The sequence below is a fragment of the Petaurus breviceps genome, unplaced genomic scaffold (assembly GCF_028583685.1).
Source record: "Petaurus breviceps papuanus isolate PSGF00001 unplaced genomic scaffold, PetGlider_PUasm1.0 64, whole genome shotgun sequence".
Lineage (NCBI taxonomy): Eukaryota > Metazoa > Chordata > Mammalia > Diprotodontia > Petauridae > Petaurus > Petaurus breviceps.
The window spans coordinates 8,111,055-8,130,049 of record NW_027186428.1 but is presented as its reverse complement, the minus strand read 5'-3'; the positions used below and the strand labels follow the sequence as shown (position 1 = coordinate 8,130,049).

Below are 18,995 nucleotides of genomic sequence, written 5' to 3'. Positions count from 1 at the left end.
AGCTAAGTACTTGAATAACTGAAACAAGGAGCTAAGTGCCATTTTGTTTGCCATTACACTCTCTTTTGCAGTCAGCGGCATCTTGGTAGAGGGGGAAAAATATTATACTTGGAATGAGGGGTTGGGACATACCTTGATTTGAACATTTAGTAAAGTATGTAATTATGAACAAGTCATAAAACTTCTCAGGCTCAGTTTACTCATCTGGAAAATAAAGACTAATGCCTGCTTCCTACGCATTTGTAGAAAGCCCTTTGCAAAAAGGTTAGTTGTTATTTTGTTGTTTTTCAGCCATGTCTGTCTCTTCATGACCCCATTTGGGGTTTTCTTGGCAAAGGTACTGAAGAGGTTTGCAATTTCTTTCTCCAGCTCATTTTATGAGGATGATGGAATGATGGATGAAAGGATGAGGAAACTGAGGCAAACAGGGTTAAATGTAGTAAATGTCTGAGATTGGATTTGAACTGAGGTCTTCCTGATTCCAGGCCCAGCTGTCTAACCACTGGATCAACTAGCTGCCCTTGTGAAAGGTTTAATGAATGAGATACCTTTCCAGTGCAGGCTCTTTTCAGAGGAGCCGAGGCTAAATGATGAAGCCTGAACAGAGCAGTAAGTAAACATTTCCTTTGATTTCTCCTGACAGTTTTTCACAGTAATAGCTCCCACTTCCCCCCACTTTGGTCTAGGCTAATGAAATGTTGATGTGATTCAAAGGGGAAAAAACGTCCAATGACGATGGGGAGAGAGTCAGTGGGATTTTTGTGGTAGGAAGGGTATAGATAGCATTGATTGTGCCTAAGGAAAAGCAGTCTGTGAGATGAAGGAGCAGATGTCCTGGGCAATTGGTTTAAAATCAACCTCTCAGAACAATTGCAAACTGAAAGTCTGTCCAGGCGGAAGAGATGATTGTGCATGTGTAGAACTAGGCAATACTATATTTAGAACTGGAAGACACATTAAAAGGTCATCCAGTGCCAACTCCTTCATTTTACAATGAGAAAACTGGAGTCCAGAGAGGTTAAGGGACTTGCTTTAGGTCACATACATAATAAGTGATAGAATAGTCCCACATCCTCTTATCACCAGGTTATGCTCTCCCACACTTGTACATGCCCCTTTAACCTCTTTATCCTGGAGGACTTCAGGCTTAGAATTCACACTTCGGAAGCCCCTTCTGCTCCTGGACAGAGGCCCCTGCCTCTGATTGGATGGTTCCTCCTAGAACATTTAGGGCTAGCCATCTCATCTTTTCTCACTAGGCTATATACTCCTTTGACTTCATCCTTGCTGGGCACCTTATCCCTCTCCAACATGATTTTTAGCTCCCTTTTATATGTTCTCTTCCTCATTCAAATGTAACTTCTTTGAGGGCTGAGTCCATCTTTCTTTTTTGCTTGAATTGACATTTCCAGCTCTTAGCCTTGTGCTTGTCACATTGTGTTGTGCTGTGGTTTGTCCTTTGTTAATTCCAAATCCAGAGACCATGCCATTGCACTGTCTTGCTTCTGACGACATTCTAGTGTTTGTTGTTGGGATTAGAGAGTCAGCACAGTGCAGTAGAATAAACACTGGATTGGGAGCCAAGAAAGCTTTGTTCTAGACTTAGCTCTTTACTATTAAGAGCTAGTTATCTATCCTTGGGCAAGTTACTTCATTGCTCTAGGACTCAGTTTTCACCTCTCTCAAATGGTGGGTTGAATTGGATGATGAGAGCAAGTTCGTCTTATTGCTATTCCTTACACAAGTATGTGATAAATCTACTCTCTCTGTGCCTTTGCAAGGGCCATCCTTATACCTAGAATTTTCTCCTTTCTCCTTCTCAAATGATCCTTTACTTCAAGATTCAACTATGCTACCTTCTCTAGGAAGTTTTCCTGATTCCATTAACTGAGAGATCACTCTCTCTTCTAAACTATCTTGTATTTATTCTACATGTATTCATATAGATACATGTTGTCTTCACCAACAGAGTGTAAGATCCTTAAAAGCAGGAATTCCTTCATTTTATCTTTGGCTCCCTAAAATATAGAAGAGTTTCTGGCACAAAATAGGCACTTACCATCATCACATATTTATTCATTTCTTACCATGTGCTAAGTATTAAGAAAGGCAAAAACAGAATCCCTGCCCCGAAAGAGATCACAGTTGAACGCATGAGACAATATGCAAAATATGTCTGTATGTATATATAAGACATATATACAGTGTAATTGGAAGCTCATCTCAAAGGGAAGACCACCTGTGAGAGGGGCAAAGGGTTGGAAAAGGCCTCTTGCAGATGGTGAGACTTGAGCTGAATCCTGAAGGAAACCAAGGATGCCTAGAGGCAGGAATAAGGAGGGAGAACATTGCAGGTATCAGGGATAAAAATTAAAAGTCATGGAATTGGGAGATAGAGGGTCATGTGAGAGGATCAGCAAGGGGGTCAGTGGTCCTGGGCTGTAAAACAGGTAAAGGGGAATAAAGAAGACTGGAAAGGAAAGGAGAGACCAGGTTGTGAAAGACTTTGAATGTCAAACAGAAGATTTTATATTTGATCCTGGGAAAAAGAGAACCACCAGAATTTAGGGGTGACATGGTCAGACCTGAACTTTAAGAAGACTACTTTGACAGATGATCAAAAGATGGACTAGAATAGGGAGACATCAAGCAGCATAGGCAGAAAGATGAACCAGCAATTTGATGTAATAGTCCAGGTATCAGGTGATGAGGGTTTGCACCAGTGTGGTAATAATGTCAGAGGAAAGAAGGGAACATATATAACATAGGTGGTAAATACAGAAACAAGACTTGGCAACAGATTAGACATGGTGTGGGGGAGGATTGCATGTGAGGAGTCATAGATGATATCAAGTTTACAAGCTTGGGTTACTGGGAGAATGCTGATGCCCTCTTAATTAAGTGGGAAGTTTGGAAGAGGGAAGAAAGTTTGGAAAGAAAGCCAGTAAGTTGTGTTTGGGGTATGTTGATTTTGAGACACATATGGTTGGACATTCTAATAGGCAGTTGGTGATATGAGATTGGAGTATAGGACAGAGGTTAGGGTTTGCTTGTTGATTGATCAATCCCTTTCAGCTTTAATATTTCTATTTTCTAAAGTCTTTTTCAGTTCTGATATTCTGTAATTCTATATGAAATGAGAGAGGTGAAGTGATTTGCTTAGAGAAACACAGGAGGGAAGTGTTAAAGGAAGACTTTGAACCTGGGTCTTTCCTCAGTCCAATTCCTATGCTCCCTCTACCATGGTACATATCTGTTAGAAAGTGGCAGTGATTACAGAAGTTGCATTTCTCTGGGTAATGGTGGAGTAACCATCTGAGATTTCCATCTAGGAACATTTCTTTGTGTTTATTTAGGAGATTACAATGCTCTTTTTTTCTCATTGGCCATTTTTTCCCCTTTGAGTCACATCAACATTTCATTAGCCTAGACCAAAGTGGGATTGCTGGGAGATACTACTGTGAAAATTTGTCAGGAGCAATCAGAGGAAATGTTTATTTACTGCTCTGTTCAGACTTCATCATTTAGTCCTGGCTCCTTTGAAAAAAGCCTGTACTGAAAAGGTATCTCATTTATTAAACAAACTGTCCAGTAGCTTAAATAACCCATTTGGGGTTCACATGACACTAGATCCTTGAATCACTAATAAAAGAACACAGCTACTCCCTTGCTACTCTCTTTTCAGTATGAGCCATGAAGTAATATTCAATCCATGATGCTTTAAAACCAATCCAATTTTCTTCAGGATATTGGCACAGAGCCACAGTTCCAGGATGGCTCCTTCTGCCAGGCCATCCACCTCTCTTCTACCAGAGGCTTGGGGTCCTGGGGAATGAATGAAAACCATATGAGATGACTTTGTAGGTTTAAGCCCTTCTGTCCCCAAATACCATTCCATTTAAACTTGTCTCAGGTGCTGACATCTCAACTGACTTGGGCAAATACAAGAAAAATCTTGTTAAAATGTAAATGTTATCTAGAGAAAGAACACCTTAACCCATTGTCATTGGTTTTTCCAGTGATATATTTCCCATTGCCTTTTATTCTTTCATTTGTTTGGATTTGTTTTATAGTACCTTGATTTCTCATAAAGTCATTAGCTTCTATTTGCTCCAATCTAATTTTAAAGGAATTATTCCTTTAAAATTAGATTGGAGCAAATAGAAGCTAATGACTTCAGTGAGTTTTCGAAATTCCTTTTCTGTCTGGCAAATTCGGCTTTTTAAAGGCATTCTTCTCCTCATTGGTTTTTTGGGCCTCTTTTGCCATTTGAGTTAGTCTGTTTTTTAAGGTGTTATTTTCTTCAGTCAGGCTGTTGACTCACTTTTCTTGATTTTCTTGCATCATTCTCATTTCCCTTCCCAATTTTTCCTCCACTTCTCTTACTTGCTTTTCAAAATCCTTCTTGAGCTCCTCCATGGCTTGTAACCAATTCATATTTTTCTCAGGAGCTTTTGATGCAGTTCTGACTTTGTTGTCTTCCTCCCATTCTATGCTTTGATCCTTTTTTTCCCTGAAAAAGGAATCTATGGTAGGATTGCGTTTCCTCTACTTGGTCATGTTGGCAGTTAATTACTTGACTTTTTAACTCTTTGCCACAGTAGAACTTTGCTTTCAGAATGGAGAGAGCTTTGTCCCAAATCATTGGGGTTTTTACAGCTTCCGGAGCAAGTAGGATGGTGCCCTCTCTGAAGCCCCCACAGACTTGGGTACCTGGCCACACACTCCAGGACCTCCACTCAAGACTGTGATCCAGATCCAAGCAGGTCAAAGCAAGAGCAATTACCCTCTGAATGGTTGCTTGGTCCCCCTACAATCTGCAGGCCAGGAGCTCCTGAAGCAGCCATGCAGCGCAGCAACGCCTCTTGTCACTTCTTGCCCTGGAGGCAGGAGCTGGACTCTGCTCTTCCCTCCACCCCTGTTCCAACAGAGTTCCACACTGACCTTTTACTTTGTCTTTGGCATTTATGGGTTGAGAAGTCTGGAAACAGCCATAGCTGCTGGTGCTTCACTCTCCTGAAGTCTGCTCTGACCGCTGCTGGTCAGAATTGCCTTGGGGCCAGAAATGCAGGCTCTTGTTGGGCTGGGCTCAGCTCCCAGCTCGGTGCGATAACCACTTCCTGCTGGCCTGCCTGGTTGCCTTCAGTAGGAGATGTTTCTCTCTGTCACTTTGTGGGTTCTGTAGCTCGAAAATTTGTTTAGTCATTTTTTACATGTACTGGAGGAGGTGGAAACCAGAGCTGTGGGGATTTCCTGTCTCTACTCTGCCATCTTGGCTTCACCCCCTTCTTGCTGATGGTTTTAGATAGATGCTACTTATTATTTTAAGGAAGACTTCTTTTATTCCTATCCTTTCTAGTGTTTTTATAGGAATGGGTGTTGTATTTTGTCAAAAGCCTTTTCTGCATCTGTTGAGATAATCATGTGATTTCTAGTAGCTTTGTTGTTGATATGATTGATTATACTAATAGTTTTCCTAATATTGAACTATCCTTGTATTTGTGAATTAATACTACCTGATGAAAGTGTATTATTCTTGTGATAAGTTGCTGTAGTTTTTTTGCTAATGTTTTATTTAAAATTTTTGAATCTATATTCATGAGGGAAATTGGTTTGTAATTTTCTTTCTCCATTTTGGCTGTTCCCAATTTAGGTATAAGTACCATATTTGTGTCATAAAAAGAATTTTGTAGGACTCCTTCTTCTCCAGTTTTCCCAAATAGTTTATAAAGTATGGGAATCAGTTCTTTAAATGTTTGATAGAATTCACTTGTAAAATCATCATCCATGGAGATTTTTTCTTAGGGAATTCATTGATGGCTTGTTTAATTTCTTTTTTCTGAGATGGAGTTTTTTTAAGTATTCTACTTCCTCTTCAGTTAATCTGGGCAATTTATATTTTTGTAAATATTCATCCATTTCACTAAGCTTGTCAAATTTATGGGCATACAGTTGGGCAAAATGATTCCTAATTGTTGTTTTAATTTTCTCTTCATTGGAGGTTAATTCACCCTTTTCATTTTTGATACTGGTAATTTGGTTTCCTTTTTTTTTTTTTTATCAAATTGACTAAAGGTCTATCAATTTTATTATTTTTTTCATAAAACCAGCTCTTAGTTTTATTTTTAGTTCAATAGTTTTCTTTATTTCAGTGTTATTTATCTCTCCTTTAGTTTTCAGTATTTCTATATTAATATTTAATTGGGGATTTATAATGTGTTCTTTTTCTAGCTTTTTCCATACCATACCCAATTTATTGATCTCCGTTTTCTCTACTTTATTCATATATGCATTCAAAGATAGAAAACTTCCCCTAAGAACTGCTTTTGCTGCATCCCACAAGTTTTTGTATGTTGTCTCATTATTGTCATTCTCTTGAATTAAATTACTGATTGTTTCTGTTTTTTTGACCCACTCATTCTTTAGCATTAAATTATTTAATTTCCAATTAGTTTTTATTCTATCTTTCCACTACCCTTTATTACATATAAGGTTTATTGCATTATGATCTGAAAAGGATGTATTTAGTATTTCTGCCTTTATTATACACTGAATTATACGGTTTTTATGCCCTAGTGCATGGTCTATTTTTGTGTATGTGTCATGTGCCGCTGAGAAGAAGGTATATTCCTTTTTATCCCCATTCAGTTTTCTCCAGAGGTCTGTCATATCTACCTTCTCTAACATTCTATTCACCTCTTTAATTTCTTTCTTGTTTATTTTTGAGCTTAGATTTCTCAAATTCAGAGAGGAGGAGTTGAAGTACCTTACTAGTATAGTTTAGCTGTCTGTTTCTTCCTCTAACTCCCTTAACTCATCCAGGAATTTGGATGCTATACTGCTTGGTGCATATATGTTTAATAATGATATTGCTTCATTGTCTATGGTGCCTTTTAGCAGGATATGGTTTCCTTCCTTATCCCTTTTAATTAGATCTATTTTTCTTTTGCTTTATCTGAGATAAGGACTGCTATCCCTGGTTTTTTCGCTATAGCTGAAGCATATGTTCTTTACATATTATTTTTTTTTACAAGGTATCTTTTTTACAAGGTATCTTTACCTTGTGCATATCCGTGTTTCAAATGTGTTCCTTGTAGACAGCATATTTTAGGATTGTGGTTTTTAATCTATTTTGCTATCTGCCTCCATTTAATGGGAGACTTCATCCCATTCACATTCACAGTTATGATTACTATCTGTATCTTTCCCTCCATCCTGTTCCCACCCCCATTTATGTTTTTTATTTCTCCCTTTATCTTCTAAAGAGTTTTCCTTTTAACTGCCACCTCCCTCAGTATTTCCTCCCTATCAACTCCCCTCCCTTTTACTACCCTTCCCCCTTTCTACTTCTTCCCTCTGTTCTAACACCCCCCCCCCTTTTCTTTCCCCTTTCCCCTCCTAGTGCCTGTAGGGTGCAATAGATTTTTATACTTAACAAGGTATGTTTTTCCCTCCTTGAACCCAATTTGATGAGAGTAAATCTCATACAATGCTCCTCTCCCTCCCTTCTTTCTCTCTATTATAAGTTTTTGTTGCTTTTCGTGTTAGAATTTTATACTTAACTGATCGTTATTTACTCCTTGAACCAAAACCAATGAGAGTAAAGTTCATAAAATGTTCATCTCCGTCTCTTCTTTCCTTCTACTATAATATATTTTTATGCCTTTTTGTGTGGCATAATTTACTCTTTTCTGCCTCCTTTCCTCTTCTCCCATTACAGTTCATTTGCTCCCCTTCAGAGGATTTTTTTAAATCATCACTTTGGTTAGTTTATACCCACACTCTCTATGTATAATCTTTTTTTATGTCATGATGATTATACAATTCTCAATATTGACAGGCATCATCTTCCCTTATAGAGATGTAAACAACTCTCATTAAATGACTGTGTGTGTTTGTGTGTGTGTATGTGTGTTTCCCCTGTTTTCCTTTTTATTACTTCCTCCTTTAGTCTTGTATTTGGAGATCGAATTTTCCACTGAGCTCTGGCTTTTTCATCAGGAATATCTGGAAGTCCCTTATTTCATTGAATGACCATACCCTTTCCTGAAAGATTATGCTTAGATTTACTGGATAGTTGATCCTTTGTAGTCCGAGTTCTTTTGCCTTATGAAATATCACATTCCAGTCCCTCTGATCTTTTAATGTAGACGCTGCTAGGTCCCATGTGATCCTGACTATAGTTCCATGATATTTGTATTATTTCTCTCTTGATGCCTGCAGTATTTTCACCTACATCTGATAGTTCTGGAATTTGGCTACAATATTTCTTGGAGTTTTCAATTTGTTATCTCTTTTGGGAGGTTTCTGGTGGATTCTTTCTTTAACTATTTTACGCTATGGTTCCAGGACCTGAGGGCAATTTTCCTTGATGATATCTTGGAAGCTGTTGTCCAGGCTCTTTTTTTTTCATCAAACTTTCTGGTAGGCCAATAAATCTTAGATTATCTCTCCTGGACCCATTCTCCAGGTCAGTTGTTTTTCCAGTGAGGTATTTTACAATTTCTTTTTGTTTTTCATTCTTTAGGTTTTGTTTGTCTGATTCTTGATGCCTCATAGAGTCATTAGCTTCCAACTGAATGATCCTAATTTTTAGCAATTATTTTCCTCAATTAATTTTTTTTCTTTTTGGAGGGTAATTGGGGTTAAGTTACTTGCCCAAGGTCACACGGCTAGATTTTGTGTTAAGTGTCTGAGGCCAGATTTGTAAGTCTCAGTTTCTCAAAAGTGCTAGGATTCTGATCCAGGACTCTGTAATTAATGTGTGATTTAGACCATCAATTGCTTCCCTGGACCTCATTTTCTTCATCTATAAAATTAAGATCTCTAAGGTCACTCGCATACTTCTTCACTCTCATCCCCACCGTAGTTAGGATATTTTTCTGGGTTAAAGGCATGTATCTGGGGTTGGGTTTGGAGAAGGAGACAGGAGGCACTGACCAAAATTATAGTACTTTGCATCTAGTCGACATTGCCAAAGAGTTCCAGGGAACTTTACAGATCATTCTGCAGAAAAATTTATCTTTTTCATCCTTTTAGTATTGCTCCTTTTATGTTAGCATATGTACTTATTGGAAAGGAAAATAAAGTTGAGAGGAGTTATAGACATAGAGAAACATTGGTCAAACTGAGCCTGCAAAATCTAACTGGAGAAAAGAACTCCCTAAAAGCAAAATCTGAACATATGGAAAAGGAACTTCAAAAATTAATCAAGGGGGGCAACTAGGTGATGCAGTGAATAGAGCAACGGCTCTGGAGTCAGGAGGACCTGAATTCCAATCTAGCCTCAGACACTTAACACAAAACTAGCTGTGTGACCTTGGGCAAGTCATTTAACCCCAATTGCCCTGCCTTAACCTTCCCCCCCCCCCCCCCCCCCGCTCCAAAAGCAAAAAGAAAAGGTTTTGGGGGCGGCTAAGTGGCACAGTGAATAGAGCACCGGCCCTGGAGTCAGGAGGACCTGACTTGCAAATCTGGCCTCAGACACTTAACACAAAATCTATCTAACACACTTGACAGCTCACCCTTTGGGGAAGTAACGAGAAAGGACTGGAGGAGCTGACTTACAGGGAGCGCTTAGCAGTAGAGTCAGTGTGGCTTGTCTGAGCTATGACTAAGGTAGCCGGGATGATAGATGGAAGAGTCCAAGTACAGAGTCCTGGATCAGAATCCTAGCACTTTTGAGAACCAAGTACCAGGCAAAGGAAAGAATTATTTTGTCTAATACATGAGTGGAGAGTGAAGAGTCATATATTTATAGAAGGTAAAGTCTGAATGTCAAGAAAAGAGGAACTATTGAAAGGAGGTAGCCTAGAACTGCAGAGGAGTGCTGGATTTAGATCTGATCCACATCCTGACTTTACTAACTATAGAACCATGGGAAAGACACTGAACTTACCTGGGTTTCATTTTACTCATTTATATAGTGAGAGGACTGGGCCAAATGGACCCTTTCAGTTCTAGATCAAAGATCCTATGATTCATCTGGAATTAAGGTGGACTTTATTAAAGGGAAAGGTAAAAAAGTGGACAAGATTGGTATAAATAAATGGCCTGTGAGACTTCTGCATTGTTGTACCCAAGTGGCTATGTGGAACAATAGCAGATAGAGTGCTGGGTCTGAAGTCAGGAAGACTTGAGTTTAGTTCTGGTCCTAGACATTTAATAGCCGTGTGACCTTAGGCAAGTCACTTGACCAAGTTTGCTTCAGGTTCCTCATCTGTAAAATGACTTGGAGAAGTAAATGACAAGCCACTCCAGGTATCAAGAAAACCCCAAATATGGTCACAAAGAGTCAGACAGAACTGAAAAATAACTGAATAACAATTGTAGCACCCATATTCAGTCCTGAGTCCTGAGGAGACCTTGCTGGGAAAACTTGACCAGTTTACTCTGAAATCAATGAGATAAAGTTCATTAAAGTTATTCTATTATTTAGCGTAAACCAAAGAGCAAATTAACTAGCTATCGTGATCTTAGTCAACTCACTTTACTTTTCAGGGTTTCTATTTCCTCATTTATGAAAAAAGAGGTTTAAAATGAGAAAATTCCTGAAGGACTCATCTAGCCCTTGTATTCTGTATCCTGTGGTAATTTTAAGATGTCATTTTCTGTGTTTTAAGGCCACTTCTAGCTTTAAAGTTCTATGTCCTAACAGTTCATTTTGGTTTTCCTAGAAGCAGCTATATAGTTAAATTGAAAAATTCACTTTACCTTACCTCTGCCTCAGTTTCCTCAACTATTATTTGTTCATCAAAATAGCACCTACCTTCCCTTGTTGTGAGGATCACATAAGATAATATATTTAAAATGCTTAGCACAGTACCTGGCATATATTAGTTACTTCATAAATGTTTGTTTCCTTTCTTCTGTTTTTAATATTCTTAAGGTTTACAATTTTACAACGGACAAGTAAAGATTGCTTTCTTCTTTCCTTTGTTTCAGTAATATTCCTTCCTCCAACCCCACACACCCCTAACCTATATAAGTCCTTTTTATGTTCCCAGGACCTTTTAAAATTAAAAATGTTTTCCTATGCCAGCTGTATTCCCCCTAGGACATCATAGCTCTCCCATAGAGAAGGATTTAGTTAATGAGTACTTTTCATCTGAGGCTAGCAATTTGGATACAGAATTTGTTTATATCAGGACATTCTTTCTTTGTTCCTGATGTATTAGAGAAGATTATCCAGGCCCAGTTTATACAATCCTGTTATTTATGTTTTAGTAGGGAGCCTTAGATATTATCTAGTGCAACCTTCTTGTTTTATACTATATTTTTAAAAAATTTTTTAAATGAATAGAAATCTATTTTTCATCTCTCAAAACCCCCACCCCAATGGAAAAAAAGAAAAACAAATCTCTTGTAACAAATATGTGTAGTCAAGCAAAAAAGTACCTTCACTGACCATGTTCAGAAAATATCTCATTCTGCCCCTTAAGTCCAATATGTTTCTGTCAGGAGATAGATAGAATGAGCCATCATTGGTCCTCTGGAACTATGGATGGCCATTGACTTAATCATAGTTCTCAAAGCATTCAGAGTTATTTGTCTTTACAGTAATTTTTTGTTATATAATTTATTTTGCTGGTTCTGTTCATTTCATTCTTCATCAACTTAAAAAGTCTCAGAATTGTTCATTTTTATAATATTGATATAATAATATAACTTGTTTTTCTGGCTCTACTCACTTTAGTCAGCATCAGTTCATATAAGTTCTTCCATTTTTCTTTGGAATTATCTGTTTCTTACAGCATAACAGTTTGTCACATTTCCATGTCACAGTTTATTTACTTATTTTCTACTTAATGGCATCCCCTTAATTTCCCTTTTTGTTTGTTTCCTTGTTTTGGTTTGGTTTGAACCTTAACAAAAAGAGCTGGTATAAATTTCTGTACGTATAGGACCTTTTACCTTATATTTCTTTTGGGTATTGGCCTAGCAGTGCAATATCTAAGTCAACGGGAATGTACTCTCTAGTAACTTTTTGTATATAATCTTGAACTGTTTTTCAGAATGATTGTATCTGTAAACAGGACCACTAACACTGTTTGATTAAGCCTATTTTTCCACAGTCCCTCTGATAGTTACCATTTTCCATTTTTATCATCTTTGCCAATCTGATGAATAAGAAGTGGAAGTTCAGAATTACTTTGAAGTGCATTTATCTAAATGTAAGTGTTTGGGAACAAAAATTTTTTTCCCCACATGTTTATTAATAGCCCAGATTTCTTACCTGTAGAACAACCTGTTTACATCCATAAGACCGTTTATCAGTTGGGGAATGGTTCTTATTCATCTGAATTTGAATCATTTCCTTATGTGTCTTGGAAAGACAGCTTTATCAGAAAAAAAAATGTGGCAAAGATTTGACCCCAATTAATTATTTTCCTTTTAATCTTAGCTTTTTTTAGATTTGTTTGTGAAAAAACTCTTTAATTCAATATAATTAAAATTATCCATTTTATCTTGTATAATCCTTTTTATTCCTTGTCTCACACATATTAGGTACTTAATAGATCAGGTATTGGTTGTTTGACTGTTAATAGTTGATTGATTATGTCATAGTCATTAATATTTTGTTAACTGTAAACTGGGCATGCTATAGCACACCTTTGTGCATTTATATAAAGTTCTATGCTAGCAATGCATTCCTTCCTCATCTCTGCCTCATAGAATCCTCACTACCCACTCCATGAAGCCTTACTTGACTGTCATGCCCACAACCACTAATGTTCTCTCCTTACTCTCCTTCCCTTGTATTTATTTATCTGTGTATGTGTTGTGTCCTACCTTCAGACAAGGGAAATATAATTTCTTTAAGGACATAGACGGTCTCATTTTTTATCCTCTCGCCCCAAGTAGAGTGCACTTCTTAATTTTTTCTTTTTTAAAATCTATTCATATTTCATTAAATATTTCACAATTACATTTAAAAATTTTTAATTCATTTTTTAAAACTTTGCGTTCTAAATTCTCTGCCTTCCTCTGCTATCCCTTGAAAAGGCATCTTCCTTAAATTTGAATCTATTCTTTCTGTTTCAACCAAAGTCATTATTTCATTTTTGTAGAAGATTAACTTTGATACAGTTATGGATGGGCAATCTTACTCATTTAGGTACTGCCTCCACTAATAAATATTGTAATCCATCCAAGTCTTATGGCTGTCATGCCCATGCTTTTTCATAAATTCCCCACAGAGTTTTTATCCAAGTCCTGGAGGTCTTCCTCTAGTCTTGTAAGGGAGAACAAGGAACATGGAAACAAGAGAGTGGCATAGTCAGACTTAAACTTTAGGAATTTAGATTTGGTATCTCTGTGGAGGATGGATTGGAAAACACCAGAGGTTTGAGGTGATTATTGGATTATTGGAAAGATTATTGGAAAAATTCAGATGAGAGGTGATGTTTCTGAAGTAGTCTGTTTACATCTTATCCCCCTCCTAGACTGTAGTAAGTTCTGTGAAGGCAAGGACCATGTTTTCTCTGTTTTGTAATGCTATATATAGTAGGCACTTAATACATGTTTGCTGAAGGAGTGGATGAATGAAAGCCATCTCTTGGGGAGATGCAAAGTTTTGCCTAACCATTATCAAAAGAATGAGTTGGTTTATGGAGTTCTGAGGGTAGATATTTCCCATAAAATGTGAGCTAGGTTTATAGATTTCAAAAACAGTGACAACCACCAGCAGCCAGTTTCTGAAAACACACTGGATCTGTATGTGATTTACTGGTAGCTCTGTAGAAATGAACATTGCTGTCAGCTGTGAACTGTTACAGAAGTAGAAAAGCTACCATGGTGAGAGGAGAGGAATTTAACCCCATTTAGTTAGCAGCAGAGAATATGAAGTAGATTGAGCCTGAAAATTTAACAGGTTAAAAAAAAGATTAAGTGATTCAACAGACCAAGACATACATAAAGTGATCCTAACCAAAAGACATTCTAACCACATAGAAAATGGAGATTTGGGGGTGGAGTTTAGGGAAAGTGTTCTAGACTGTTGGTATTGGGAAGTGGTTCAGGAAGGTGGACAGTCAAAGCAATGAACAACCAAATTGTACCAAAAAAAAAAAAAAAACAACCCAAAACAAAAGCAATGACAGTAATAAAAGACCACTGATCCCTGAGGTTGCAGGTGTATAATGAATTCATAGAAACCCTGCCCAAGACAAATAAAGCCTCTTCACCTTTCCTATTTCTACCTTTGAACTATAGACGCAGCTAAGTAGCATGGGTGATAAAGCCCTGGACTTAGAGTCAGGAAGATTTGTGTTCAACTCCTCCTCTAGACAATTTCTGCGTCACCGTGAGCAAATCACTTAACCACTTTCTGCCTCAGTTACTTCAATTATAAAATGACAATAATAGCCTTCCAGGGCTGTTGTAAGGATTATATTAATAGAAATATTATTGTTTCTAAAATAGATTGTTATTCTTTGCTGACTGACTACCCTTTATGAAATTCATCAGTTTTAGGCTTTAGAACAGGAAGGGGTCTTTATAATAATCTGGTTCAACCCCCTGATTTTTAGTTAAGGAAACTGAAACCCAAGGAATTTAAGTGACTTGTCATAGGCACTCATTGCTAGAAATAGAATTCAAACCCAGATCCTTTAAACTGAGCCCCATACTCTTGAAGACTAGTATCAATCCATCAATAAGCATTTATTAAGCACCTTCTGTTCTTTAAGCACTATGCTAAGCTTTGGAGCATACAAAGACAAAAGTTAAATAGTTTCTCCCCTCAAGGATCTTATACTGTATTGGGGAGACTATATGTACATGTATAAACTAAATAAAAATATAAAGAATAAATGCAACAAAAATGCAATCTTCTATAGGTCTCATAAAACTTTTTATGGCTCTTAAGTACCTATGCTCTATTTTCTAGTGGTTATTTGTATGTGTGTGTGTGTGTGTGTGTGTGTGTGTTATATCAGATTGTAAGTTCCATGAGGGCAGTGATAGTCTTTATCTTCTTGATTTATGTATATTTCTCAGTTCCGAGCATAGTGTTCTCTGAACATATTAGATGTTTGCTAAATGTTTGGTTAAATTGAACCATACTATGCAAAAGTGTCATTGGAAAGACTCAGGGGATGTAGATTAAAATGCTCCCTCTTCTGTTTTCTATTTGCCTGACCTTGATTAAAACTCTTAACTTCAGAGCTAGCCAGACATTGGGGGAGAGAGAGGACACCAATTAAAGAAATAGAGAGGCTTATGACAGAGTAGAAACAGGACCTCAGCGCGGCTCTGGCTCTCAGCACCTCCAATCCATGTAAAGGGGGACTTTGAACAAACTTTGGAGCTACAGAACCCAATGACAAATGACAAAGAGAAGCTAACCTCCCGCTGAGGACAGCCAGGCAGGCGGGCAGGAATTGGCCAGCACAGTGCTCTGGTTGCTGAGCCCAGCTCCACACTGAGGTTTTAGCCCTAGGGTGGGCCTGACCAGCCGCTGACTAGAGGGACTTCAGATCACCAGCAGCTGTGGCGATCCAGAAATATCAACACATAGATGCTAAGGACAAAGTGAGAGGTCAGTGCAGTGTGGACTTTGGGACCCAGTAGTTAGGAGTACGTCAGCTTTTGTCCCCAGGGAGAGAAGACGCTGAGGGCTGTGGGGCAGCAGCCCCCATGTGGTGGCTTCAGCTCCTGGCCTGCAGAGTGTAGGGGGACCAAGCGACCAGTCTGAGGGGTAATTGCTCTTGCTTTAACCTGCTTGGATCAGAATTGTGGTCTAGGGTGGAGGTCCTGGGGTGTACAACCAGCTTGCCAGAGTGTGTGGAGGCTTCAGAGAGGGCACCCAACTAATGCCTCTGGCAGCTGAGAAAACCCCAGCGTTTGGTATGAAGCTCCCCCATCAGGTGGCAGAGTCCTCCTGTGGCAAAAAGCCCAAAACTCAAGTAATTGAGTGGCAACATGACCAGACAAAGGAAGCAAAGCAAACAGAAGAATTCAATATTAGACTCCTATTTTGGGGACAAAAAAGATCAAAGCATGGAACAGGAGGAAGATAGTGAAGTCAGAACTACTGCACCAGAAGCTTCAAAGGAAAATACAAGCTAGTTACAGGCCATAGAGGACCTTAAGAAGCACATAAAAGAAGGGGAGGAAAAGTTGGGAAGAGAAATGAGAATGATGCAAGAAAATTATTAAATGAGAGTCAACAGCCTGACTGAGGAAAATCATACCTTAAAAAACAGACTAACTCAAATGGCAAAAGAGGCTCAAAAAGCCAATGAGGAGAAGAATGCCTTAAAAAGCCAAATTTGCCAGATGGAAAAAGAATCTCAAGCACACTGAGGAGAATCATTACTTCAAAATTAGATTGGAGCAAATGGAAGCTAATGACTTTATGAGAAATCAAGATGCTGTTAAACAGATCCAAACAAATGAAAGAATAGAAGGCAATGTGAAATATCTCATGGGAAAAACCACTGACCTGGAAAATAGATCCAGGAGAGATAATTTAAAAATTATTGGACTCAAAGAAAGAACCTAGAAATCATCCTCCAAGAATTTCTCAAGGAAAACTGCCCTGATGTTTTAGAACCAGAGGACAAAATAGAGGTTGAAAGAATCCACCGATCACCTCCTGAAAAAATATCCCAAAAAGAAAACTCCTAGGAATATTATAGCCAGGTTCTGGAATTCCCAGATTAAGGAGAGAATATTACAAGCAGCCAGGAAGAAACAATTTGAATGTTGCAGAAACACAATCAGGATAATTCAGTATCTGGCAGCTTCTACACTGAGGGATCGAAGGGCTTGGAATATGATATTCCAGAGGGCAGAGGACCTGGGATTAAAACTAAGAATCACCTACCCAGCAAAACTGAGTATCATGTTTCAGGGCAAAATGTGGTCATTCAGTGGAATAGAGGACTTTCAAGTATTCTTGCTGAAAAAACCAGAGTTGAATAGAAAATTTGACATTCAGATACAAGAAGCAAGAGAAGTATGAGAAGGTAAACAGGGAAAAGAAATCATAAGGAGCTTATCAAAGTTGAACTATTGACATTCCTACATGGAAAAATGATAATTGTAACTGATGAAACTTTTCTCAGTATGAAAATAGTTGAATAGAAATAGAGAGAGAGAGATAGGTAGATAGATGTCTATATCTGAGGGTATACAGGCACATGAATACATATGTGAATGTGTGTATATATGTTTACAGGTATATATAGATAGAGGTTTTTTATAGGATTTTATAGGAAGGGATGATACTTAAAAGGTGAAATAAAGAGGTGAGAGAGGAATATAATGACAGGAGATGGGGAGAGGCAGAATGGAGTAAACTATCTCATAGAATAGGCAAGGGAAAATGGTTACAATGGAGGGGAAGAATAGGAAGGCAAAAGGGAATGGATCAACCTTATTCTCATTGAATTTGGCTCAGGAGGGAATGACATACACACTAAATAATGTATCTCACCCTATAAGAGAGTAGGGGGGAAGGGGATGAGAGGGGGAATGATGGAAGGGAGGGCAGGCTAGGGGGGAGGGAAGTTGGAAACACCCACTTTTGAATAGGGATGGCATCAAAGTAGAGAATAGAACAAGTGGGAGGTGGGATAAGAGGGAGGGAAATATAGACAGTCTTTTACAATATGTCTATTATGTTAATGTTTTGCATTAGCTACACATGTATAACCTATACTGAACTGCTTATCTTCCCAGTAAGGGTGGATGACAAGGGAGGAAGGGAATGAATCTGGAATTCAAAGTTTTAAAATGAAATATTTGAAATATATATATACTATTATTAATACTATTTTACATGTAATTGGGAAATAAGATATACAGGCACTGGGGCATAGAGATCCACCATGCCCTACTGGAAAAGTCGAAGGGGGTATGGGAGAAGATATGGGAGAGAGCAGACTGGAGGAGGAGATATCCTGTAGGACTGCTATTTTGGGGCAGTGGGTAGGGGAAATGCGGGGAGAAAATTTGTAACTCAAAATCTGGTGGAAATGAATGATGTAAATCAGAAGTTAATAAAGCATTTGAAAAATGAAAAAAAAACCCCTCAAATTCTCTTCAATGAAATGTCCTCATCTGTAAAATGAAGGAGTGGCGTTAGGTGGTCTCTAGGATCGCTTTCAACTCTAAACCCTAGCATCCTGTGACTAGAACCCAGTTGAAGGAAACAAACTCAGGGCAGGGAGATTAGGAAGAAAGAGAAGACAAAAACCAAACCATTAGCTAATCAGGGTTTACCAAAGGGTGAAATTATTATTGCTATTATTGTTGCATGTAGCATCTAGTAGGGATCCAGTAAACATTAATGAAAGATGAAAGCTTTTTTGTTATGGCAGAAGAAGCCTGGAAATGAGGATGAAGGTACTAAGTCACTCAGCATAAGACTCCCCTAATTTTCCAAGAGAAAAGAAAGATAAGATGTCAACAGAGAGTGTCTGCCACTGTTCAAGTATTGAAAGCAATGTGTAACATTGGAGGCGTGGGAGAAGATGATAGGAGAAGCTACAACATGCTTGGCTGAGGCAGTCCCCAAGTGAAAGAGGCTGGGGAGCATGCTTCCAAAAAAGCATGATGAACATGGATTGGAAAGACCTGACTTGGAGCATCGATACACTATTCTGTAATTCATTCTGGTGTATTACCCATGTCTTAAAGAACTAATGCTTTTCTGTGGAGCTGGGACCGGGGTACATTCAAAAGGTACTAACTGGACGGAACATCTAACTCTTTCCTGGGTGGCTAGAATGAAGAAGCAAAGAATGCTGGAAACCTCAGAGTACAGAGAGGAGCCTAAGGCCTTTATCTCTCCCTACTTGGGCCTACAGTCATGTGGCATATGAGCACATGACCCTGGTATTGTTTGTAGTCTTTTTCCTGCTTTTAGGTAAAGGACTTTAAGAGACACTTATGACCCCGTGGGCTTTGAAAAATAAGGATAGGGGCGGCCAGGTAGCACAGCGAGTAAGAGCACCGGCTCCAGTGTTGGGACGACCTGGAGATCG

General features: G+C 38.4%; 1 long non-coding RNA gene across 11 annotated transcripts in view; it reads left to right on the top strand.

Annotated features, from left to right (window-relative positions):
- LOC138173782 (uncharacterized) overlaps positions 1-18,995 on the top strand; it is a 39,711-nt gene that overhangs the window by 7,240 nt on the left and 13,476 nt on the right. For 3 of the 11 annotated variants that reach the window (XR_011171526.1, XR_011171521.1, XR_011171529.1), the window contains one exon: positions 486-609. The exons of the other annotated variants lie outside the window; for them this stretch is intronic. This is a non-coding gene — a long non-coding RNA (uncharacterized lncRNA). The remainder of the gene's footprint in view (positions 1-485; positions 610-18,995) is intronic. 11 annotated transcript variants of the gene reach the window in all.